The following is a 27,676-nucleotide window of genomic DNA, read 5'->3' on the forward strand; positions in this document are numbered from 1 at the left end:
CCGGTTCTGCGCGCAGCTCCGTAGGCGCCGGCCCGTCCCCCGCGGCCGCACCAGGGTTGGGGCTGGGCCTGGGATTCGGGTCCATCACGGACAAGGGGCTTCGGGGGAATTTGCTTCCCTACTCGGTTTTTATCTACCTGAGGGTTTTTTTTGGTTTTTTACGGCACCTGTGGTCTACCCGGCGGTTCATTTCCCTTGGGGACAATTTGCTGTCCCCAAACGAAGCTCGAGATTTGAGTCGAATACCGCAAATAAAATTAGCATGACCTTGATTACACCCTGTATGAATATCTCATTTACCTAATGACTTTATGTCACGTACGGAGAGGGTCAATTTCCTTTTAACCTTTCCCATTGCTGCAGTAAGCATTCTTTTATAATCAATGGCTGTTTGAATAATCAATTCGCATTTTATGATCCCTGACAAACTCAATATACGTGTGCCTGGCTTCAGCAAAGCAGCCGGCCCCGTTCCGCGCCGTTTTCACGTCCGAAGAGTTTGCGGCAGGGTTTCCGGGCTCCCCGGGGAGCCGCCCGGGCCGCGCAGGGCGGCCGCTGCCGGGCTCCGCGGGCACAGCGCTGGGCGCGCTGCTCCCGCCTGGCGCGCTGCTCCCGCCTGGGCCGCCCCCGCGCAGCCCCCGCCGCCCCCGCGCAGCCCCCGCCGCCGGGCCGTGCCGCCCCGGGAAGACGCGCCCCGGCACTAAGGAGCCGGCCAGCATCCCCCCGCATCTCTTTAGCCACTGGCAATTTCGCTTGTTGTCCCGCTAACTCAACCCAAAATATACGGCCTTCCCGCCTTCTCCCTCGGTCTCCTTCTTAGGAATGTGCGCAGCAAAAACCCCGTCTCCCGGGACGGTTCTCCCTTTTTGTCTTCGCCGGGACACCCAGCCGCGGGGGGACGGTTTCCCCGGCTCTGCGGCCAAAGGCAGGCGGCTGGCCCGTAGTCCGACCTCCGCGAGCACTTCTGAGGCAGGTCTAGTGTCCTCGGCCACGTCGGCACCTGTGAAACCTCGAATGAGTCCTTGCGTCAGCCTCACTGTACTGCTGACGTTCAGGAGCCTCACTCAATGCCACCAGCCCTCTTTTATTGCCTCTCCAGTCGCCTCCAAACCATGGGTCAGGAAAGTTGTTTCAGAAGCGCAGCCCTCAAGCACAACTCGAGTGCAGAAGTGTATGCGGAAAGGAGGGGGGTTAGGGCAAGCTGAACTTTGCAAATGTTTTTTCTATAAGTAGTTCATGTTTGCTATGATCTATGGTGTGAGTTGGGAACTGAGACTTATTGCAACCCCATTCCCTCTGTTGGATAATTAATGCTGATTCATAGCAGGTTCTACCTACGAATGTGTGTTTCGTTTTTCTCTGCAGGGTCCATGGTTCTTTGGTATGTTGTTATTCCCTGAAAGGTAATTGCACTTGATATTCTCTCGGGGAAGGCTCATTAGCCAAGGGCAGGGTGGCGTTGCCAATCTCAGTCTCTTTCAACAATTCAATGCAAACATTTGCCCCAGAGGTTCAGTACAGCACTCCCAGCTCACAAAACAGTTCTTGGGTACAACATTTCTCTTAAAAAGCCTTAGGTATATATATATTTTCCACCCAAGCAGGAAGCATTTTAGTTTAGGGGGTTTTAGATTAACCCTTCACTGTATGTGGTCAAAGCTACAGAAGAAGATTAGACATGTTGCCTTGGATTGCAGGACTTTGCCCTTCCTTTTATAAATAGCCAGGACACAACCCTGGATGAAACAGCAGAAAAGGCACCACATCTCACACTCCTCTGTTTTCAGTCCTTTACACTCTCTTAACATTTACAAAATGCATGTCGAAAACACTTTTCCACTGCCCACCATTACAGACCTACATTTGACTTCTTTCTCACCCATGTCTGCTGTCATCTCTTTAGCTCCTTTCATCTCTCCTGCTAAATTAATTACCTCACTAATGGAAGGCAATGAAACTCTGGTATAAGGTAAGTTAGGGAACACAGAGTTGTTAATACATACTATTTTATGAAGGTAAATCCTTCATGTTTGTTCTAATTTTATTTTTTCCCTCTGTTGCTCATAATTTTGAAAATCTTATTCTTCCATTTGTCAGGTTGAGCACAGTGATTCGCAGTACCACTGCAGAGAAGATCCCATTCCCACAGGAAAGAATGGTCCCCACAGGAGAATGAAGAGGAAACAGAGGGATAACATCTAGGCTTAACAAGTTCTCAGACATCACTGTGTTTTCCATGTTAGAATAAAAGGATCTAGGAATTTTTATTTATGGTGAATTAGATGGGATATTCTCCTTGGTAATGTGTTAAAGGGCAGAGACTGGTCTTAATTCCAGATAATAGGCCCTGTGTCTAAAGGGTACATCTAACTGTCTTACTATGTTTACATACTTCTACTCACCATGATTTGCCTATCACAGTTAGCCAAGAGCCCAAAAAGCAAAACTCATCTATGCTGTATCACCACTGACTTTAATGTTAGTACATTAGAAAGGAAATTGTGCTACACTATGTGGCTGTGCAGCAAATAGCTCCAAAAGACTAGACACACGTGTCACCAGTTTTAATTCTCACTGACCAGAAGGGCTGCCAATCATTCTATACACCTCACCTATTAAGGGGACCACAAGTTCATAGAAAAACACCTCAGTGCTGAGAATCTCTGTCAACAATGTTTTCCATGCTGACAGTCTTCAGTATCAACTCCAAACCTGTCCCCAAGTCCCATTGACTGAAGGAGAATGTGGATGAAGGCAGGATTCTGCAAAGTACTTTTGCAGGATGCCAAATCTGGAGGTGTGAAGTACTCAACTTTCTAGGTCATACTGATAGTAAATGTGGACAGTCACCACCCTTCCAGTAAACCCTCAGAAAACAAGAAAACATCAGTCCTTTAATTCATACTTTCGTGATTCACAGCCCCAGCTTTTGTATGATATTTTAAGTATCTCTCGTGTCATGGTGGTACATTCTGCTTTTTCGAAAGCATTTTTCAAGATGAACTGGCTTTTCAGTGATGAAACATGATCAAGTTAATGTACTAATAGATTTCATTTTTAAAGTACATGCTAAATTTAAAACTTGTCTCATGCATTTATAAACCATCACCAATAGTTCTATTAATCAATGATACAAATAGCTCTAGCAGAAGATTTTCTTTGATGCAGAGAAACATAAACAGCATTGAAAAAACAACACACAAGTGATTGTTCTGTATTCTTATCTTTAGGCTATATTATGATCATAATAAAACATATCTAGGCATATGTCATACTGGATAATACTATTTCTTGGGTGTTTCAGGGCACGCAACTACCTTGGACTTCACAACAGCTGAGACTTGTCATTTAAAAGCATGGTACTGGCACTACTAAGAAAAAAGCTCCACTAATATGTAATTATTAACCCATATATTGAGATTTTTTTAAAATAATTGTTTCACACCAAATACTCAGATCCTTTTATTTCTATTATTCATGTGCCAAGCTAAAAATAAACATTTGAAATATTTTTCTCTTTTATGGAAGAGATGATGACACTATTCATTTGAAATGAACTCTTGGATGAATGCAGCTATATTTTCTGGGCTCAGATCTCTTATTCCCAGTTGAGAACCCCACATCAGATGAGGGAATTTTACTTCATTTTGCTTCAAAACATTGACCAAGAAGAGCTTAGGCAAACAGTTTCCAGTCATTCACAATATGTTCATTTGGGCTTTTAATTTCATTACTCTTGATATGCTACTGATTACCTCTCACACTTGCTCTATTTCCCAAAAGGTTGTTTGAGATTATTTAGGAGACTAAATGAATAAGAAAAGTGCCCAAGAAATATTCCTGTTTCTGCATACTTTTGTTTTGTACAGGTACTCACTGACAGCCTGATCCTGCTTCCCTTCCATTAGAAGCAGGATTTGGTCCATAAAAGAAATGCATTAATCTAATATTTGTTCAAAGAAAAATCCTGTTTCCTTTAATGTTCACATGTATGGTCACAAACATGATCAAAACAAGACCCATCTGAACCCCCTACAGCTGCTTTGCAGCTAGGGTTGCAGCATGAACCCAGGAACGACCAGTTTTGCCACTGTAGGTTGATTTCAGCTTTCAAACATTATGGAAAATCATCAGTTGCCTTTCTTCCCCCTGCTCCTGGTTTAACTTCAGATCACTTTCCCTGGCAAATGGCTTTTGTTACTCAAGTAAGATCATATTTTTTGATCCAAAAGCAAATTTCATTTTGTTGTTGTTTCCAGACTTGATTCATTGAAGGAGGTCCTGTCTGCAGCCGATATGTTCATGGTAACTGTTCCTGAAATAAAAATCTAGCAAGATTCTTAGTATTTGAGAGAGTCATTGCTCTCATGACACAATCCTCCATAAATGGGAAAAAACATACAAATATCTTGGCCCAACTTTCCTCAGGCACCTAAAAGTTTAACAGACCTTTTTTTAGATTAACAAGCATGAAAAGAATGAGATTTTGGACCCACTGTGCTGCAATTAGTATACTTGTTACGTGGAGGTTTTTCTGGGAAGTGGTATATTACTGTACTGTATTCTTAAGTTGGAAATTTATTCTACTGGATTTACCACAAAAATAAGTAAAATGAAATATTTTTTTCCCCTGGTAATAAAGTGTTTTAAGTCAGAGGAACAACTTAATTTTCACTCAGATCTGAAGATCTGAACTCTCCTGAAGTCTGAAGTACTAGGATTAGACAGTTTAGTCTTGATATTTCTTTCTGAACGAAATACTAAATAAGGCCATTGCAATTCCAATGAAACATGCTAAATAATGTTGATGTGAACACAAAGAAAAAACAGTCAGAAATAGTTCATGGACCTCTTTCTCTTCACTTAAGCAGGAGAAACTCTAGTGAAGTTAATGGAGTTGCAGTGATATAAGACTCTACTAAGGTGAGAATTACACAACTTGTGTTTAACTCGATGCTATTACTTTAAAAACAGAGTTTACTTCACTAAATAACCTGAAAATAAACACAAAACAAAGGGCAAATGAGACAAATTACAAGTAAGCATGCATGCAAAAAAGGTAAGTGCAAATTAGATTTGAATATTCATGAGTCACAAATCATTGACAGTTTGAAATAATGCAAAACAGGTTTATAAATGAGGTTAAGGCAAGGGACATCAAAGAAAGGCATTGCTAAATCAATAGCAATTTGATTGTGCATATACTTGTAAATTGTGGTTACAGTTTTTGTGACACAAGAGAAAAATACTGCACATGTAGTGAGGAAGGGACACATAAATATCCTTTTTGAATGTGTTATTTTTTTGCAATTCAGCAGGTACCTGGAGGCTTGATGTGTATAAAGTGACCAGATATCATTTTTTAATTTTTTTCCCCAGGAGAATTATAGTTTCCTTTGAGTATCCAATCTCCTGTGTTGTGTTGCTTAGTATGACAAAAAATTCAGTTGTCAACAATACCTGAATAGCAATACTGCAAAATAGAATAATTACTCACTTCATTTGATTTCAGTAGAAGACTCACCTGCTAATGAAAGTCCTGCCATAAAATCACAGCCAGTGGAGATTATCTACTTGTTTCAGACAATTTAGCTCTCCAAAGTGGGAATCAGGTAAGTTGCAAGTCTCAGAGCAAATTGCTGGAGCACAGGGATTTAAAAGAATGATCACTTGAAGGATGGCCAGCCTGACCATTTAACTCAGAGCTTCTTAATTTTTCTAGCTGTAAACATCAATAAAGTATTGGGTCTCCCATCTTATTGTGAGTTCTGTGGATATTTGAAATTCAATGGTTTAAAATGTTGATGAGAACACAGAACCAAAAGGCAAAACTTCCAGAAGAAATCTGCCCATTTAAAATTACTCCAGGATGTTTGTTTTCCCCTAAGGGTTTATATTTTGATTACTTAACACTCACTCTAATATACTAACCAATTCCCTTTCTTCAATGACTTTTGCATCCAATGTGCCATCCTTACTCTCTGGCATGACAGATGAAGCTTCACCAGGTCAAGTGAAGCTAAATGTATACATTTACCACTACTGACGGCAAAATCAAGCAGGGATATCCTTTTGGAAATGGCATAGGGTACTCTGCTTCTATAAGAAGAAGCACATGACTTCTTGCAGTGCTGCCTTTAAAACCATCCACTTACTTGAATGAAGCTGGCAATTAACTCTTGTCAAAACACTGTAAAAGGAAAAAAACAGATGTCGAATAACTTAGGAAAGGGATAACCTTATGTCCTGCCCGATCCCCTACATGAGCTTGTCAGAAACTAACATATCTCTCATGCCATCACAGTATCAAAAGATACCTTTATGTGCCATGCTTGAATTCAGAGAGCTTTCTGCAATAAATTCTTTAAATCTGTGTATTTCTCAGCATGAATAAACAATAGATAAGTTAGAAAGAGTAACTCAGGAATGTGAAAGATTGGACTGCTTTTTCAGGAACAGTCCCTTCAACTTTCCTAATCTGCGGAGACAAACTAATCTCCCCTTAGCAAGAGTGAAGGGGAAAGTTACCCCTTGGGCTTAACAGAGATCTTGAAATCAAGTCTTAGATTTCCTTCTGGCTCTCTCACTGTGACTGGCCAGGTTTATCAGAGGTGAATTATATGCATCCCTCCATACCTATAAAAGGAAGCTCACAATAAATGGCTTTGTGGTTCTGTGACATGGAATTACTAAGAGAATAAGAGATCCTCTGATGTGAGGTACTAGTATATGCCCAATACATTAACTTTGTAATCCCTGTTCAAATCTCTGTCTTTAGATTACATGATACCACAAGTTTTGTTTGCCTGTTTATAACCTTGTGCATTTTCAGTAAAGAACATCTTCATTTAAATGAGAAATTATCATTTCTTTACATTACAAATTATTGTCAAAAACAACTTGTGTGTGCCTAAAAGTAAAGGAAATAAACACTAACACTCTTCCAAACTTTTCGGACTTACATTGCATGCATCACCGTGTAATATGAATGCTGCTGAAAAAAATGTGGCTGTCCTGGATAGAGTCAGCTTTGACTAGGTATTGCATTACTTATGTAAATAGGTCAATGGTGTTACAGACCATTCTTCAGCTCAGCAGAATACCAACAGCCTGTGTCAGGTGAAAGTTTCAAAGGATTGGGTTATTTTTATTTTCTGGCAAGTTCCTTTTTCCTGAAGAAAATGGAAAAAAGTGAGCTAAAATTATCACAACCAAAGAGCATGACTCTCTACAGTACCCAGAAACCTGATAAAATTAATCAGGATTTTACCTACTAATTCCTTCCCAGATTTCTTTCTCTGCCTTGCTCTTTGTGGAGTTTTCTGTATCTTTCCAACCCACTGCCTCTACGGGTAATTTATAAGCCCTTCTTTAAGCCTATTGATACTGATTTCTGGCCTGTGAATTAGAATATAAACATTTACAAACCAAGTACATTATATGTGACCTAAAGCAGGCAATGCATATTAGACCACATGAATGCCACATCTCTGTTACGAATTATCAAGTCAAGCAAAGGGAGACTTCGCTCCCTGGATGTGATCTAGATTTATACACTTCTGTACACCTTTTCCCAGGTTCAAGAGTGTAAACACACCTTTTGAAAGCTTGCATTTTTTCGGAATCAGAGAATAAGCTGAGCTGGAAGGGACACATCAGGATCATTGAGTCCAACTCCTGCATCCTCAAGAGTCACACCATGTGCCTGAGAGTGTTGTCCAAATGTTTCTTGAACTCTGTCAGGCTGGTGCTGTGACCACTGCCCTGGGGAGCCTGTTCCAGTGCCCAACCCCCCTCTGGGTGAAGAACCTTTCCTTAATATCCAACCTAAACCTCCCCTGACACAACTTCAGGCCATTCCCTCGGGTCCTGCCACTGGTCACCAGAGAGAAGAGATCAGTGCCTGCCCCTCCTCTTCCCCTCACAAGGAAGCTGTAACTGCAATGGGGTCTCCCCTCAGTCTCCTCCAGGCTGAACAGACCAAGTGACCTCAGCCACTCCTCATATGGCTTCACCTTAAGGCCCTGCACCATCTTTATTGGCCTCCTTGGGATGCTCTCTAATAGTTTTTCTTCATCATCACCTTTGGCTGTCTATCTTTGTCTCCCATGTCCTTTCCTCCCCTTGTGCAGAAAAACAAAGACAGCAGGTAGCTCTCAGTAAGACCAAATTTGCTGCAGCTGGTTTCAAGTTTCCCATGCAATAGTCACCTTCAGCTGCATTTTGGGGAAAAATGTATTTCTATTGTACTTCTAGGCTTTTACTCCTTTCACTTAGAATGTACCGCAGGTTTCTTTGGCGGTGAGGAACAAAGCTTTAACTATCCCCACTACTCTGCCATGGTAGGGTTCTCAAAGCCTGTCATGAGCAGGACACAGTTTATCCACCTTTGAATTGTTCAACTGGGAGAGAACAAAGGTGTAAAAGTGGACCTTATGTTCAAATCTCTGTGGCTCCTGCCTTCTTGGCATTCCTTCTGAAAACTCTCAAAATTGTATCTGCGTGTGGTTGCCTGGGGGAGATAGGGGAGTGAGATGGGAACAATGTGAGAAGATAGCATAGCTAGTTTTTATTCCTCTCTCTGAGTCAATCTGTGTTGGGATTTTCTGTGGGTCTGTTATCAGAATCCAGGAAGAGAACGGGAGAAGACTAAAGTTCAAAACTGGCCAACTCATCCATGCAATGGAGAGTGGAATGGAAATGAATACAGCAGTATAGCAATCTCATACCTGGTGAAAGGAAGAACTGCTAAGGTAAGCAGAGGAGGGATGGCTACAAAGAAGAAACATCAAACACTGTGATCAGCCAGCAAATGAGCAACCAGCGCCTAAATTCTATAATGTAGTCTTGGCTGGCAGTACCAGCTGGAGACAAGGAAAATGATGTAAGTTAACACAAAGTGAATATTTGTTGATAATTTACCATCAGCAGCGACTGTGAGCTCACAGTGTATGCCTGAGGCCCCAGGGGCCTGAAAATGCCGGTTTTGCATGTAAATAAGTCCATAGTGATCTGACTGAAGACAGTGTAGTTATGCTATAGTTATAATAAAAGAAATAGATTAAAAATTATTAGAAATCAAGTAAAATCTTCCTAGAACGTTGCTTACATTTCTAATCAACTATAACACATGACAGTTTCCCTTAAGTATGTAATGTATCCACAAGTTCTCCTCTGTTGATACAAGAAAACAGCTCTGCTTTTGGGGCTTGTGTTCTATAGGTTTTCCCTCCTAAATTTAATCCCAATTGTTAATGTTTCTGAAATAAAAAAATAATTACATAATATATTTTCTCTTTAACGTAAGTCTAGCAATTGCCAAAAACTACTTGTCAATACAATATTAGATCATGTGTGACCCAGACCTCACATGTGTCAACAAGTATATTTGTCTCCTTCTGTTATTTCAAATCACAGGAGAAAGAGACATAATCCTCCCTGATCAATTGGGAAAAAATGCTTTACCTTTTGTTATTTCAATGCCATCTGTTAAAATAAACCAAATGCCAAACTTACTACATACACAGGGCACTAAAATGGCTTTTTAATTTAGTTGCATATTTCAGGGAAAACAATGCATTTCTATATACTCTGACTTCTTTACATGAATTATTATGTACTGCAAGTGACATCTACTGGAGAAAGCAGAGCTAAATGTCTACTCTAGAAACTTTTTTTTTGCTGTTAAACGGACCTCCCCTCCAGGAAATGCAGCTGTTATTTAACAGAAACCTTGCATCTATGCCCATTGAAATGCAGTTACCTAAGTGCTTTCAGGGTAGTTAAAACAAAACTGTCCTTTTCATCATACAGAAGATACAGAAGGCTTTTTCTGTCTTTTCCCTTTGGTTTTTTTTTCTTTTTTTTTTAATAGAAAAGCTGTTAATACCACAAAATTGCTGAGTTTACAATAGAAGACTTTTTGAGAGCTACAGGTGCTTGATCACAGTCATCTATGCTATAAAATTACTCTGGATGTATTATAAAAATATTCACCAAAAGAAATGTGGATACAGGTTGAAATTTGAAGCTTGCATGTTAACAGATGTTATAACGTAACAGAAATTTACTTGAAGACCTAATGCTGAACCATACTACTGTCAATAGTATTGACATTATTACCTAGAAAGTCTGAAAGCCTGTGCATTACATTACTCAGTGGCTGAACCTGTCTATTGGACACAAATTCATAAATATCTGCACTATGTTAAAATGCTTGCAATTTGATCCTGTCAAAGGTTGCATGAGTTTAGGGCTTAAGAGCAGCATCTTTAAGATACACCTCTTCTTTCAGTGAAATATGATCAAATTCCCAGGAACACTGGGAACAATGTGGAAAGCTGTGAACTCAGAGGTTCAGTACCACTCAAAGCTCCCAGGAGTGTGATTACTTCTTAATATGGGCTCTTGAATTCTTGCTTAAAAGCCAGTTCAAGTCCTTGTTTAGAACAAGCACCAAAAAATTCAGACTGTTCTTAGCTAATAACAACAGAGTGAAGCCTAAACAGCAATTCCAAACACTTTTAAAATTGTAATGGCAAATCACTTCTAAAACCACTAAAAATTTGGGAGAAATTTCCCTAGTGTAGACTAGACTCTAGGGTTTAAAGAGTACTCCCCACCAAACATGGAAATTAATTTCTGAGCCAGAGAGATCTGGTCAGAAAGTAAATCAATAGCTAGCAGCCATTTAAAAATTTATTTATCTGATGCAGAGTTTAATTTATTTGCAATTTCCTGCATCAAATATACTTCCCTTTTATAGGGAAAACCTGATGGTTGAAGGTTAGGCATTAATGCAGTGAAAGGGGACATCCTTTTACACAGCAGTCAAAAGAAGATACATTTGTGTGTTTGGAATAAGTGCAGGAGGAGAGAATTGTTGAAATGAGATTAAGTGGATAATCTATATGTAATATGTCTGGGCCTGATTGTCCCCTCCAGCAGTAAAAACCCTACAGAAGAGGCTAAAGGGACAATATTTCCCACAGGATTTCCATGTAGAAAAGGCTCCTGAACTGTTCCAGCACAGGTGAGCCTTACCCTTTCCTTGCTCTCTGGCAGAACAGATTGGAGTAATGTCCCAGACATGCTGGATTCCAGGGTTCAGAACCAGGAGATAGATCGCAGGTGTTCACCTGTGCTCTAAGTTCTTGGCACCTCAGTCCATCTTTTGGCAGTGATGCTACATCCATATTCATTCTCAAGCTTCCCTAGCCCCTGGCTATTTCCTGGGATTCGTGTTTTCCAAAACAGATTTGGATGAATCAGAGGAAGCTACATCTCACATTTTGTCCCTTCCAAGAGATTCCTCTCTACATTTTCTCTTTAGGAGCCCTCAAGATTTCCAGAGTTTTCATATAAAATCCTGAGACAGAAGGATAATGTGAAAAAGGGATTGATATGAAGAAAGATCATGATCTGGATATGTAGATTCTTTCACCTTTGTTCTTGGAAGTATATCAGGTCTTTTAGATTTGTGGATACAGAACTGAGAGCTTAAGACCACGCCCAAAATAACAGTGATTTTTAAGCATTAATATTAGATGTTAGAACTGGTGTTCTCTGGACAGGCAATAAACAAAATTGCCATGCAATGGGTTTAGTCAACTAAACTGGACCTTAGGCTTTGCCAGTGTCATGTAATTTATACTTTACATGACATTTACCCTGTCTTATCTAAGTTCACAGTAGTGAAAATTGCCAGAAATTAGTTCCTGTTTTCTGCATGTTTTGAGATTTGTCCGACCAAGCAGAGGCTGATCTCTTCAGATAGGTTTCCATTTCTGACCTAAACTAAGTTTTTCAAACATTTAAAATTAAATTTCAATATCATCTTCTGAGCAGTGCTTGCCAAATGCCTTACAAACGTCTAAAATAGACATACATTTTTAGAATTTGAAAGGGGCACATATTCTAAAAATCAGCCCTACACAATAATCTAGTTTTTTGCTGTAATCAGGCTTCAATCATGTTTGTTCAGCAATTTCACTTTTCTTATTTTCTCTAACAATTGCTAAATATAGCAGTTGCAAAAGAGAGAATGTAAATTGCCCATTGGAGAATGAGTTCTGATCAGACTCTACTTTTGCATTTTGGTGCATTTATATTAGTGTAAGGGAAGTGTAAAATGGTAAAAAAAAGAAAAAGAGAAGTAGATTATAAGAGAGGAAACAGTAATACAGTACTGTTTCAGTACAGTACAGGACAGTACAATCCCATTTTAATATTAAGCACCTACGCAGAAGGATTGCAATGTACAATTGCTACCCATCAGAAAGGAGAATGTGCTCAGAAAAGCAGCTTTTTGAGGGGTGAATCTTGAAAACACCTCCGTGATGGTGACAATGAGAAATCATTTTAACAGGTGAAAAAAAAAAAACTCAGTAGGCTTGTTCATACATATTGTTTGACCACAGGAAAAAAGCCAAAGCCTCCTGACTACACTTTATAGTAAATGACTATATGGAGCTTGATTATGTGTGTCTTGACTTCTGGTGTGAAGAACATGAATATTGTTTCCTGTGGTTTTGCATGAGACATGTGGGAGCAAGATTACATCTTTCATAAGCTGCCAGCCTGATTTCACAGAGTCCTGAAAAACATGTCCTCTGGGGAGGAGCATCCACAACCAAGTCAATGTTCTGGATTGCTCTTAGCTTTCTGACCTTTAGATTAGTAGAGCTATGGTAGCATAGCTCATATTTGTAAGAGTATATATGTCCATCCATCTGTCTGGTGTCCCTGCTTCTAAGGTGGTTGCTGTGCATCCTTTACTCTACCTGAGGGCTACAACATATTATCTGTCTCATGTGGCCTTCCTTTCAAAAGGTTTAGGATAAAAAAAAAAATTAAAAAATCTGAATTGGCAGATGAAGAGATTCCTGTCTAAGTAGAGCTGTCTAGAAAACTCCTGAATATCCATTTTGATAACCCAACACCTAGAGAGGTTCATTGCTGAAATACAACATCTGGAGAAACTGCATTGCCGCATAACAGCTAAATCTCCTATGCACTTGAGATTCATCTTCTTGTGCTGGTGAGATCAATGTGACCAAAGAGTCTAAACTATTCCCAGTCCTCCAGCTTTAACCTTACAAGATGTGGTATGCAAGTTAGAATTCATCTGCTTACCCAGAAGCTTTTTAGAAAAAGTCCTGAAGCTCTTTAATCTGCACCTTTGGACTGAAAATTTCCCAAGCACATGCTTCTTCTTGGATCTTGTGACATTTTCAGTTCTAGTTCCAGAGAAAAGTACTGTAAACACAGTCTTTCTCATGATATTCAGTACTCTCATACTTCTAACAGAGGAGAGCTCATATTCCCAGGTGAAAAAGAGATACAACCTTACATTTAAATATATCTCTGTCTCTCTTAGTTTCTTACGAAAGCTCTGAGGAGTAGGCTAAGACAAAATAGGATCCTGGTGGATCCAACATCAGTGCTCAAATGAGTACACAGGTCCTCTTGATACTCTTGCAGGGAAACTCTTCAATCTCCGCCTTGAAGAAGTGTCAATACCTTATAATGGACAATATTAAATGAGTCTATCAGAAGACTGATATAATCTGTGACTGTATAACTTTCTATTATCAAAAAAATGTTGAGATTAAATAGCATAAAAATAACACTTCCATATACTTTAATTTGGGTATATAAATAAACACATTTTAAATAAACAGCTTTTAGATACACCAGCTCTTAACTGGGTTTCCAGGAAAAAACCAGACCAACAATTTCTTTGAGATGTGTGTGCCTGATAGACTGTGAAATAATCTGTCATGAATCTGTCCTCTTACACTGCATATTATTGTTGTATATTATTAATGAAGTAGGATGGAACTTGCTTATATAGAAGGACCTGGGGTTCCAGTATATAAGCAAGGTTGTTTACACATTACTTCATACTTTTGCAAGATGGTGCCACAGTCTAGAGACTCAGAAATTCAAGAATTAATTTTAAAGCAATTAAAATACACATTCATGAATAATGACAAATTCACATTATTTTCAGACTTTGAACATGACAAACCCAGATGCTTGTCAAAGATTCCTCATGCTACAAAGAGGCCTGTTGCTGGAAGCCCCACATCATGTTGTGTAAAGAGAAAAAAGTTGTATAAAATAAGAGATTTCATAAACAGGAAGTATGATCAAGTGTTTAAGCTGTAGACTCTGAAAGTTTATATTTGTTGCTATCCCAGAAATTCTGTAAGTAGCATTAAGCAGTATTTTTACAGGTGACCACTGTGTTTGTGATTAATTGAATGCCCCCATTGCAGTATTTTTGTCTTGACTTCTGGAATAGCTTTCACAGGTGTCAGTACATGAACTGGAAGCTGTGAATATGGCTAGCCCTCTCCTTTTGGGAAGAAATAAATACAAGCTGGGAGCCAGGAGCTCTGGGCCTGCCACTGGTCTGCTTTGTGGCCCAAAACTGGCCATGCTCCTTTCCTCTCTCAGTTCTCTCATCTGTGAACAGGTAATTATAATATTTTTCACATAAGATGCAATAAAAATAATTAATGAGTCACTATGGAAAAGCTCATGAAGATATGAATAATTTGTGTATTTTATGTAAGGTTTGGATGGCAGTATTATATATTAGGCAGGGACCCACACATGGAGTGGAAAAGATAAAAGAAAATATAGAACAGGATCCTCATTGCAGCCAATACACAAAGTGGGGCAATAGCTTTTTTAAAGAAGTGTATGCACACGCAATTAAAATGTGTGGCATAATGCATAAAAATGAGCCAACACAACTTTGCTTGGCAAGTTTCCTTCTTGCATTTCCTACCTTGCAAAGCAGTTTCAAGTATCAAACTCTGCATGTCATTTTTTATTTCAGTTTACCAAGAACTGGGCAACTATAACAGGTCAAGAAACCTTAGAGCCAGAAATCAAGTGTGAACATACCTATCCATTCTTGTAATAAACCAGCCCAAGATATTTTTATGGTCAGATCCTCAAGTGCTGGGAAAGGGTAAAGCTGTGCTGAAATCAATGGAGCTGTATTCAATTTACCCTGGCTCAGGACATGGCCCCTAATCCTTTAACAAGATTTTAATATTAGCCATGTGATTTCTATCTTAAAATCCCTATAGGCAAGGCTTGGATTGAGCAGGGGTATTATGGGTAAGAAACCTGAAAAATTTTTCTTACTTTTTAAAAATGATTTTTAATTTTAATCCCTGACTGTTGTCTTGTTCTTCAGAAACTCAATATTTATTTGGAAATAAAAATTATGTACTGTTGCACAAAACCCCTTGAAGGTGTGAAATGAAAGTTAACTTGTTCTGAGCTGCACTCTTGTGTCTGAAGAAGCTCTGAAAGTCTTTCTTGATGCAGAGTGATTCATTAACTGAAACACCTACTAACAAAACCGTCAAGGTTCTGCGACTGTCAGTCTTGGACTTGGGGGTTTCAGATGCTCACCTGTTGTGCTTGGTCAAGGATGTATCTGAAGATCCCAGCAGAAATTCCAAACCAGATAAACCCAACAGTGCCTGCCAGCCCTGCTATTTTTCCAGGTCAAGACTTACCATCTTGAACTGGAAAAATATTAACAAAGCAAAACCATACCCATCTTCTTAAATGCAAAAAGGAATCTGAAATTTAGAAATTTTAAAAGAAGCACAGCAAATCACAAACTACTTCAAGTCTGGAACAAGTGAAAAAGATCATCTAGGTATAATAGTCCAATGCCCTACAAGGAAAGCTTGTCTTCTGTAAAAGCCTTTGGGGTTTTATCAAATCTCCTTTGAAGCACATGTAGATATGATGCATTAACTACTTCTAAGGTAAATTTTGCCTTCATCTCATTGTCCTTGTAACTTACATTTTGTTTTTAATTTTTATATACACATTTCTCTCCCCTTTCAAGTTATTGTTCCTTAACAAGCCATTTCCAACCTCAGTTAATCATCTTTCCCTCATTTTGGACTATTGCCATTTAAATGTTTACAGACTGTTATCATAACTTCTTTTCCTTAAGCTCTAACCATGAAGTACCCTTAGCCTCTTGCAAAATAGATCACACCTTGTAATACTTGTTTCTGTCATCATTTCCTGGAGTGTCTCTAAGGCACGTGCTGTGCATACTGAACAGAACAGCAGACAAATTTATTTACAAAAAAGTAATGTAACACAAAAAAAATTTTAAGGATATTCTGAATAGATTGACTTCTCCAAGTAGCACAGAATTTGGCTAATGATAAGAAGTAGAACACCACATCAACCATTAGCAATAAGCTAATCAAAATCTTAATTCATATCTCTTTGTTTTCATGAACAGGTCTGCTACTTGTGCAACATCGTTAAATTGAAACCTCATGTCCAATATGTTATCTCTTATTCCAAATTGTTTCCACATTACTGTTCTTCCTATAGAATGTTCCTTTGATTTTATGCCAGGTAGTATTTTTCTCCATGTATATTATTTTACATTTGCCCACATTAAATTGTATTCATTTTAAAGCTTTCTAAGTTCCTCTGATGTTTGCTATTTCCAGTCCTTCCTATTTTGGTATCATCTCTAAATATATTCACTGTACAATTTCCTTTTTCTTTAAGATCAATAGGGTAAAACCATTATTTTAATGTCCTGATTTTCAAGGATGCTGAGCACCTCTCTCTCCAGCAGGCTCCTTTTGTACCTCTGTACAGAACTGAGCAAGTAAAATTACTTTTTTCAGCTTCATGCTAGAAAAAGATTGAAAAAATAGACCTTCTGGATCAACTTAAACCTAAATTATTATTTCTTTTCTTTCTAAAATGCACACTGAAAAACATTCATTTTGGATCAACCAAAAGGTTCCTATTAATCTGAGGAAAAACATTTTGTTTCACTTCACTTAAAAGAAAATTTATTTCCCTCAAAAATTAAAAATAGACACATTTTGAAGTGAAATAGAATATTAAATAAAGATCAAATATTTTATTCTTTATAAAGGGTTAAATGGAATAATCTTTTTCATTTTATTGCTTAAGCAGGTGTCATGAACTTGACATGAATTCTTAATCAGTTTTATTTATTTTAATCTGCCAAAAACTAGGGATGATACAATGTGATTTCAGAAAAGAGGGTGTTAATCAACAATGGATAGCTAAAAAATTAACTGGAGGAGTCTCCACTTCCAGCTGCTCTTCCAGGAGGTAGGTCACATGCATGGCTCTGCTGGAAGTTTCTCTCCTTCCAGGCTGGGCTCCCAAATCCCTTCTTTGGCCAGGTTTCTGTTCCCAGTTCTTGCCTGACAATGACTTGAAAATGCTTTTTTTCTTTTTTCTTTTTTCTGTGGAAAAATAGAATTGAAACAATTCTGGTAATCTCTATTAGCTGTGGAAAATTTGGACTCTTTGCACCACTGGTCCCAGGGACACTGTGCCTCAGGACAGGCAGAATTTTCTGCCCCCATTATCTGTGGGTGCACCCAGTACATTAGCTGTCTGATAGCTGGTATATGGGGAAAGTTTTTGGAACTGTCATCTTTGGATCAATGTCCAGCAACATGAGAATCCCATGGCACATTTGAACAGGAAGGAATGAAATTTTTACCTGAATGCAATTTATCAACACCAAAAAATAGGTTGAAGAGGATAATTTTCTTCTGCCTTTATTAATGTAGGTGTTCCTTTTAGTTGCCATAAGATAATCAATTAAGAATGGACCTAAATTTTGATCCATAGAGCATACTACTTTCTATCTGATTCAAAAATCATGAAAGAGAGAAATATTAAAACCAGCTCTTAGTTTAGCAGAGAAAGAATAATCAAGACTCTGGCAGAAAAATCTAACCTCACTTTAACATACATGTGAAAGCTGAATCACAATTGATAGGTCATTTGTGTAAAGATATTTTGGACGATGGTTACATGGTAGATATTCAGCTTAAGCACTATCCCCACTCTCCTACCTACAATTAAAACATTATGCCCTTAACTTCCATGACAAGATGGGTTTTCAAAGACCTCTCATGGGAATCAAAACAGTAATTACCTGTTCATCAGGCTCGAGAAGTATGAGCTCTCATTTTTATATAGAGCTCATTAAAATAGATTTGGAAGATAAATGCAAATATATGAAGAGGTGGGAAGAATCCCTAGGTAGAGAGATTTCATTCAAACAGTGCTCTGTAATTTGGCACAGAGCAACTACTACTTCCATAACTATTATTAAAAAAAAGTCAGGATAAAATGTTAGTTAAAGTTTTCTCTTACCTCTTCCTGCACTACAAAAATACATACAGTTTTTTCTGAGTCTGACAATAGGATGAAGAGAGGAATAAAAGGTTTTTTCCTGCATTTGGAAATGCAGGAAAGAAGGGCTTTATAATCCAACTGATGACCCTGTGTCAACACTGAATTCTGAAGTTATGGAACTATTGGAGTTAGAATGCCTCATCAACTCTCTGTTGAATTTGGGAAACATTCAGGGAGAAACTGTATGTTGAAGTAAATATTTTGAGTCCTTTTCATTGACTAGATCTTCTGGCCTATCTTCATGCATCCAGGCTGTGACGCACGATTGTTAGAGGATGGTAATACAGGCAAGTCACAGGTGTGAGATACCAGGGTTCATCTGCATCAATGCAGACACCTTGGCCTCTTGTTTAGCAGATATATTGCCCATTCCCTGATGCTGAAACAGGATTGTACTTGGTCGTATATTTTCTAGTGTTCTGTTCAGAGTGGTTTTAAATTTCTTGTGCACTGAGGCTGTCTTTTTCTCTACCTTTAAAAGATATTTTTACTTCTCCTGATAGGTCTTGCTGTTGAGAAGTCAGTAACTTGTAAATAATAATAAGGAGCCTTAAATATGGACACAATTTAACTTCTGAAATCTGTAAATGGGTTTCGAAATCCAAAGAGCTCAATATTTGGACATTAGCTCTATCTTGAATAATCCTAAATTATTATCCTCAGTTATATGAGGCTATTCATATAAAAGAACTATTCCTGCTGAAGTCAATGGCAAAATTCTTTTTGCTTTAACTGAGAGTTTTACAGATTTTAAGGCCAGAAGACATGACAATTGATGAAAGTGTCACCCAACTTTTACACTATGCTCATCATTTCTGTTTAAGATACTGTGCATTTGAGAAATGCCCCATTTTGTTTTGAAGATTGCAAATAGATAGTTCCACAGCTTAATGAACATAGCTTTTAATATATATTTCTAACTGAAGTTTATATAACAACATCTTCAAACTACTCAGAGCATGCCTTTCTGCATTGGACTAAAATCTTTTTTATTATTAGGAATATCTTCTTCATGTTGTTTGAAGACTATAATCTAGTAATCTGTTATATTTTATCTTCACTAAGAAAACAAATTGATTTTTATTCTGACTACAACAGATGAAGGTATATTTAACAATCAAACCTGTAATACTATCACCAAACCAGATGAAGACAGAGTGTTTTCCACACAACCACATTCCTCTACATTATGCTATCACCTTCAATTCTTCGCTGGTTACATCACATTATTACCACTACTTAATTCAGGATTCATGTCAGCAGTGTAGGCTAGAGCCATGTAGACTTTTCTTTTTAGGATGTTGGCACAATTTTTTCAAGATTTGTTAATTGCCAACAGTTATTATCTCGTGGAGTTTCTAAGACAATATCTTAGACAATGTGCTCTGTATTGTTACTAATGGACATTATTTTTCTTTTCTGTGAAATGCAAAAGTACCATCTTTCCAGAAAATAAATATTTGTTGAATCCTTCTTCCTCTTATGCAGACTGATAATTTTACATTTGTTGCATAGAAGGCATCAGTCATCACTAGGTACTATTTCTTCTCTTATACTACAAAACCAACAGTAATATTTTTATGAACACCATGGGACACAGAGTTTTTAGATATTTCAGTTATTTGTGCTCTGCTGCTGTTGATTTTTATCCACTATAATCAATGTCTCATTTCCCCTCGGTATTTAATTATTTAAAAATATTTGACTCCTGATTGAGACAGTTTTCAGTTTTGAAACCAAGTTTCTTCTTTGTTCTACGGCTAAGCTTCCTTCCTTCCTTCCTTCCTTCCTTCCTTCCTTCCTTCCTTCCTTCCTTCCTTCCTTCCTTCCTTCCTTCCTTCCTTCCTTCCTTCCTTCCTTCCTTCCTTCCTTCCTCCTTCCTTCCTTCCTTCCTTCCTTCCTTCCTTCCTTCCTTCCTTCCTTCCTTCCTTCCTTCCTTCCTTCCTTCCTTCCTTCCTTCCTTCCTTCCTTCCTTCCTTCCTTCCTTCCTTCCTTCCTTCCTTCCCCCCTCCCTCCCTCCCTCCCTCCCTTCCTTCTTCAGAAATCCATGAATTCTTTTTAAACAGGTCCCAGTTATCATATGTATCTATTTCTAAACACTCTATTCCTCTCAAATCTGTTCAAAGGTGGGTTTAACTGCACATATGTGTGTGTCTCCTGCACCAGGGGTCAGCCAGCTGCAGTGTGACTGATAAATGGAGAGGCTTAGAGTGTCATACAGCAGGGTTGGTCCAGCCCCATGAACAATAAGCCACGAGATCTGGAGAAAGGTAGTGTTTCCTTGTTCTTAGTTACCACTGGGTTCTGAAACCATCAAGAGCTGATAGCCCCTAACTCAGAGATGAGACAAGATGGAAAGAAAAATGCAACCTGATATATCACTCCTGAAAGACTTCTGGCTGGTTTACTACAGAATGCAACTGTAGCTTGTTTGCATATAAATGGGAAGTTTTACTGTGCCCACTAATACCTTGATAACTGTTGGTAAATCGTTCTTTATTCATAAGATCAAAGTTACTTCTAGAACTTCCTTGAATTTCTTTAAATATTTCAATTAGAAGGTTGTCCAGAGTTTTCAAGACTTCAAGGATCTTTCAGTGGGTAAAATTTCCTGCACATAACTCCTGATTAGCATCCTCACAATGCAATTTTTCTACCTAGCCATCTCAGATTTTTAAAGAGCTGTTCATCTTCTTCCTAAATTCAATCTGGTAGTCCGCTGCTAACTTCTGCACCACTACTCCCTCTTGAGATTTATCATTTAATATGTTGATCAATGAGCATGGCAAATATTTTTTTTCTTTGTCAATGGTTTTAGACCAAATAATGTTATCTTTTGTGTACATTTTCCACTGCTTTTCCTGTAGTTTCCCTATCTTTCCTAACAGTTCACAGCCAGTGATTTTAACATTCCAGTGATATGAATCATTTCACTGGATGTGTTATTAATCATATATAATTGCTCTATATAAATTAGTGTATCTAACACATTTTGTTTATTACTCAGACTAGCATTGGCAATTAGGCAACTAAATATTTTTAATTTTTTTTCATGTCTCTTGGTGCCTTAGTTCTCTACACACATTCTGTTTTGAATGAAAGTTGCATGTCTGAGCATATACACTGTGTTCTAGCCGTGGGCAACATCACTTTAGATGCAAACCTAAAGCCTTCCCAGATACTTCAGCTGTTTTGTCACCACATGGAAGATCCCGAGTGTGTGTGTCTGTATGCTGTCTATTGGACAGGCTTCCATAATTACTCAGCTGCTTTTTAGCGTGTTATTTTTAGAAGCTGGTTTAAATGTTATGATAATAACATTAAATAATTTTCATTAATTTAAGAGTTTGGAGTTTTCTTCTCTTTATCAAGAACAAGTGATGCAGAAGTTGTGAAAGCCCTGTTATGTTCCGTTGGTCAACACATAATTTTTTAGGTAATTTAAATTTCTATACAAACACAGCACTAATTAAGAGTTTGGGTGTGAGATAGTGAAAAGGAAAAACAGAAATTTATTACCAAAAGCAACAATGGACTTGGCTCTTGACAGGTTGAGAGAGATACTTTGAGTTTTAGTATATTACAAGAACAGCACAAATATGCTGAAACATGCTCAAACATAACTATAGATGAACATACAGAGCTTTTTAGCTTCCAGGCTGCCAGCATTCTCAGTAGTTGGCTCCATCTTAACACAGCTTTACATTGTTAAAGCTTTCCAAGTTTATAAATATCTTGGAATCCATGATGTCCTGCCAATTTCCTTCATTTTTATTCTAGACATCAGTGGTTTCTGGCATAAAATTTGGTGTATGAACTGAGGATCTGTCTACACATATGTAGGTATCCATACTCTCATACCCTCTACCCTTATACATGCCAGTCATATGCACTAAGTCTGAGCAGACCAATTCTCCTGAAAGTGTGGGGAATTACATTTGTTTTGCAGCTTGGATGTAATTTGCTAGGCATACCTGGACTGATCTGTAAATAGGTGGTTAGTGAACTTTTGTTTGCACTTACCTGTATCCATGCATTCTGGTCCTTTACCTCCTTATTATCCATATATTTTATCATTTTACAGAACTTTATAGCCATGTAATTTTCTCCCTGCTTCCAGTTCTCATGAGCACTGCTCAAGTACAGACATAGCAGATCCCCACCCTCTTTGCCAAACCAAAGATTACCCTCATACATACAGTTCGATAACCAAAGGAGTATACCAATATTCTTGTTCATTTCTAGAGATGATATTCATATGAGTATGATTTAGTATGAAAATATTTACTACTACTAAGCCACAGGAAAGCAGCTGGGGGCATTGACATGTTACTGAACCAAACTACTTCGCTGAGGATAGATCCAACACTTGTAGCAGCTGTACTACGAAAATGAGGATGCAAATCCAATGTTCAGCAACTTACTTTCATGTTCTGGGACGTCTCTGTTCAGTGGTACTTGACCACAGCTTTTCAATGCCATGATGAAGAGCTTAAAATACACGTCACCTGTTCTGTACCCAGCAGCATGACATGGAGAAAAAAAGATGCGATAATACTGAAGAGGAATTCCAGGAACAGACTGCACCCATCTCAGTGCAGGCTTATTCACGTCCTCATAAGGCTGAATTTTTTAGAAGATATCTGAGAACATGTAGTTGGGTGAACTCACACAGACAGCGACCTGCTGCATCTGTAACCATCTAATTTTAAAAGGAAGGTGTTTTCCATGTTGTAATTATGAAAGGTGTTTCAAAGTCGAGCATGTTCAGCTTCAGGCAGAAGCTATGCTACTCTTTTTTAAAAATAAGTTGTTATCTTCTCCTTGCGTATCATAAATGAATGTTACAAAGTGGCCATCAAGCATAGGAAAAGGTTCACACAGACAAATACTGCATATTTCAGAAGACAATTTTTGCAGTCTTTAATACTCACAGGATGGCAGGTTTAGCAGGTAAAGAATACAGAATTTTGAGAGAGCAATAATTTTTTGTTCCAGTGCTACCAACTGCTTGCCAGCAGTTTATAATTGTCCTGAATATTAACAGCAGAGTTTCTCCTGAAGTCTACAGATACTGCAGTCCACTGCTCATCTTCCTTACTCTGTCACTCCACTGAAATCCTATGTGGCATTGATAAAATCACTTTTGTGCTACTAAATGCTCACTGTCTAGTTCAGTACTTACTGAGTTCCTCCTTTCTGTGATCATAGACAGGATGCTTTTCAAGCATCCAAACATGTCCCTGTCGCCAGCTGGTTGACAAGTTATATATTCACTCCATTCATGGATACACTGCTTCACCTCCCGTATTCCTCCTGCATGCATGTTGATACAGGCTTATTTTCTTGGGTTTTTCATTCTACTCTCATTAATTCCTTAATATTTTGGCTAATTAAAAAAAAAAAAAAAAAGGAAGAAGGCAAACCTAGCCCAGACAGGTTTGTGTATTGGGAAGAGTGGGTTTGTTTGGACTTAACCTTCTTTTTACTTCAAGACACCAAATCCCATTTTTTTAACTAATATTTTTTTTCTTTTAATTCTCTTTTCCTGTATTAGTAGGTGCATGTTGGAGCAGCCATGAGGGTGAAGCTTGGCAGTGAGCTTTCTTTAGAAGAAGTCATGATTGCAAAAGTACTCGGAAAGAAGAAGGACTAGAGGTATCTCTCTAGGCTGAAGTAGATGGCATGAAATACAGAAAGGCTGGTTAAAGTATTCAGTAGGCAGATACAAATTTAGGAAAGGGATCTGGGCTGTGTTTGGATGGAAAAATATAATGACGTCTAACAGCTTTTCATTTCTGATCTACTTGATCTACTATGTTGTTCTGTATCAATTTTTCAAAAAAATCCTTTCCTTTCCTTTATAATAATAGCTTTTCAAATGAGCAGATGTGCATAAATGAAGAAATTAAGTTTATTTTAAAGTGCAAACCTCCAAACACACCACTGTCTCCATACAAAACTCATAAACAGGCAATATTGGCATTTGGATAAACTAGTATAAAATTGCTTTCAACAAGTCTTCTTCAAAAAACAGTCTCCAAAAATAAAATAAAAGCTTGTAATTACTAGAAACTTAAAATGCATATGGCAAAAAGAAATTAAACAGAAAAAAAATAAGGAAAAATAAAAAAAAGAGAAAAAAGAGCACAGCAGTCAAATGTAATTAATTAAGCATCACATATCTTTCCCATCTATTACTCATCATCATCAACCTGTGTTGACAGGATGTGGGCAAAGACAACCTATCCTTTGCTTGCCTTGAGCCTCCGCCACAGTGGATGCAAGGTAAAGACGGGATCCGTTCAGGTTACTGCTATCGGGCTGGCAGACTCGCTCTCCTGGGTCCACCCCATGACTGATTCATTACCATTACCCTCACCAGTGTTGTGTGCTGTATAGCAAGTCCCAGTCCCACATAAAGCCTTTGTCACCTTGGCATTGAGCAGATAATGCTGGTGGCATTGTATTACTAGATGCCTTTTCCTGATAATTTTAAGACTCACACTCTAAGTCCTAAAATGCTATAAAAGTTTTTGTCCTGTTTCTCTGTCCAATGAGCCAAACCTAAAACTGAGTGGAGTCAGTGAGACCACTTCATTGACTGGGATAGGTGGTGGTTCATAAGAAAAAACTCCTGATATTTTCTAGGGAAAAAAAATCAAACCAAACCAGACCAAACCAAACCAACCAACCAACCCCCAAAAACATTAAAATTCTTGTTTGGACATTAATACTTTAAAAACAGCAATCTTCATATGTGTTTATTTGATCTGTAATATTTCAGGCATCTATCAAAAGCCCCAAGTAAATAACATGGTTGATCTGAATCTGCAGAATTTGATGAAGTAGATTGTATGGAATGTACCTATATTTCAACAATAGCATTTCACTACATTTGCTGGTATATTTTTAGTTTATGAATGCTTCCTCCATTTGGAGAAATTATTTCAATAGTCTCATTCAGTAGTTGTAATTTGTACCAGCATAAATATATTAAACTTGTCATCAGGTGTTTTAGCATCTGTTTTAAAACTTACATTATATATGACATTATTTCATATATGTATATAAAAGAATAGTTCTTATTATTGTCAGCTTGTAATAATGTTCAGCCACGGATTTCTCTGTTTGATGGAAGAGTAAAGACACTTGGATGTCTAATTCTTCATTAGTCTTTTCCTTGCTGTAATGAGCAAAGGTGTAAATATTAACACCTCTGATTTTCAAGCATTAGTTTAACCTATCATCCATAAATTCAATTTCATAAAGGCATTCTACTTCAAAATTGAACTACTTTAGCCTTAGTGAGTAATTTGACTTCAATCTTTGATTTATTCATGGTTTGGTGTATAAGATTTCTGTTTCTGAAATATATTCAACTATAATCTTTTTGATTTTGTTGTGTTAATTTAAAATATGTGAAACGGCATCTTCCAAATTATTCAAAGATAACGGATTAATTTCTGTTATTATTTATTTGTATAATTTTCTCTTTATAAATTATTTGTTGCAGCCTTTGTATTGTTTTTCTGCTTGTAATTGACAGCTTTATAATACCTAAGGGCATATTTGAGGTCTCTTTCTCTTTTCAAACACTCTTCCCTATCCACAGCAATGGCTGTTTTTCTTTGTTTCTTTGCTGTCTGTGGAAAGCAGATCAGAGGGTGCTACTGCATGTAGTAGAATATTACATTCTGCTGCAACTAGCAGTTTACTTAAGCTATGTAACTAAGTGTCCTGTAAAAGCAAAATGCAATTGCTCTGGCAAATCTGATGTTTTCATAAATCATGAGCAAAACTTTTAAGGTTGTGAAAACCTGAAATATTTGTATCCACTTTTTAATTGTTGATGTGCTGATGTCAAGCCACCATGCAGTGTATTTTTAGTAGCTCTCTCCATGACTAGTTATGTGTAAAAATAAGAAGTAAGGGGTATCACTTCTGGCAGAACGGGAGTGAATTAGAAATTCTTTTTTTGAGACATTTTAAAATATTCACTTTTTTAACCTCCTTTAAATCTACCTCTTGCTATATTTTGCAAGTGTAGGGATTTAATGCATGATGCCTACATATGTGTACATAATATTCGCTACCTTTTGTCTTTAATATTCCTTCATTTTTAATTATTAAAGATAAGTATTTGAATTATAAATATTCTAGTTATACAGGAATAGGCAAAGCAGGCACATACCCTCAGGCAAAATTCTTCCATTATCCATAATCCTTCTGCCTCCTGCCTCCATTTCTCTACCTCCTATCTTTATGTTGCCTCAAAAAACACAGAGGCATTCTTTTAAACTAACCTTCTCCTCCCCACTTAAACCACAGAAATCCCTTCTCAATATGTATAGGGGCCTATTCCTTGAAGTGGGATGTCATACTTGTCCTAAATATAATAAAGTGCTATCTTCAAGGCATTTCTGCATCCAAAACACTCCCCAGAAACCTGCCTAGTCCTCCCATCTAACCAGCCTGAATGTCACAAATCATAGCACAGAAGCTGCTTTATAGTGAATCATTAACATTGTCAGGAATGAGTTGGCAAGGAAAAAAAAAAAGGTTTCCATTAGAGAACTGAGGGAGAATATACAAATGACAGCATTGTCATTTCTCTTACATTGTTTCATAAAGTGCACAACTGATTAGGAAGAGATTATTATAGAATATATGCTGTGTATGCATACACGACAATTTTGTTTTCATCCTGTACTGTTTATAAGTATGTATGGATGTGCTTTAGATTAACTGTCTTACTTCAGGCTTTTGAATTATACGAGTAACAGTTTCATTATGTTGAAAGACTGTGCATCCTTAACAAATATATCTGGAAACTTAGAGGTACACAAATGCAAGATATATGTGGAAGGTGTTTCTAATCTACGTAAAGATTAATAAAGATATTCCTAACTCCTGTTCAAAGGTATCTGAAAAGGTCCTTTCGAATAATATCACTTCAGTATAAAGAGACTGTTATCTGATTACAATTTGGAGGTGAATGACTTTAATGTAGAAGCTTTCTTGTCAATTTTCCTGTTTGGCACAGCTTGAATGGGATAATATGCACTTATAACATGTAATACAATTAGTTCTCTTTTGAGCATCAAATATTGTAAAGAAAGTCATTTTGATCAATACATGTGATGCTTTTTATATAAAAACCTAATATATTTGTGTTGTAAATTATGGTTTTTTTCCCCTCTTCATATCTTAAAAGACAATTGCATGGAATTATACATGGCTTTGTTGTTCATGGAGATAAAAACGTGTCAAACCATCACTGGCAAAAAAAATGTGTGAGGATATACAGTATACACCTAAAAAAAGGAAGATTGATTTTCAAAGAACAAGTTAATTTGCTTTGACAACAGTGGTAGCTTTCTTTAAATAGTTGTAAATAGTAATGAAAAGTATG

The 27,676-nt window shown here is 37.7% G+C and overlaps 1 long non-coding RNA gene across 1 annotated transcript; it reads left to right on the forward strand.

Annotated features, from left to right (window-relative positions):
- Positions 1-825: 825 nt before the first annotated feature.
- LOC104684324 lies at positions 826-27,676 on the forward strand. Its single transcript, XR_002044252.2, has 4 exons — positions 826-5,612; positions 8,625-8,753; positions 23,822-23,919; positions 24,489-27,676. It is a non-coding gene; the product is annotated as an uncharacterized LOC104684324 (long non-coding RNA).

This window comes from Corvus cornix, chromosome 5 (genome assembly GCF_000738735.6).
Source record: "Corvus cornix cornix isolate S_Up_H32 chromosome 5, ASM73873v5, whole genome shotgun sequence".
Classification (NCBI taxonomy): Eukaryota; Metazoa; Chordata; class Aves; order Passeriformes; family Corvidae; genus Corvus; species Corvus cornix.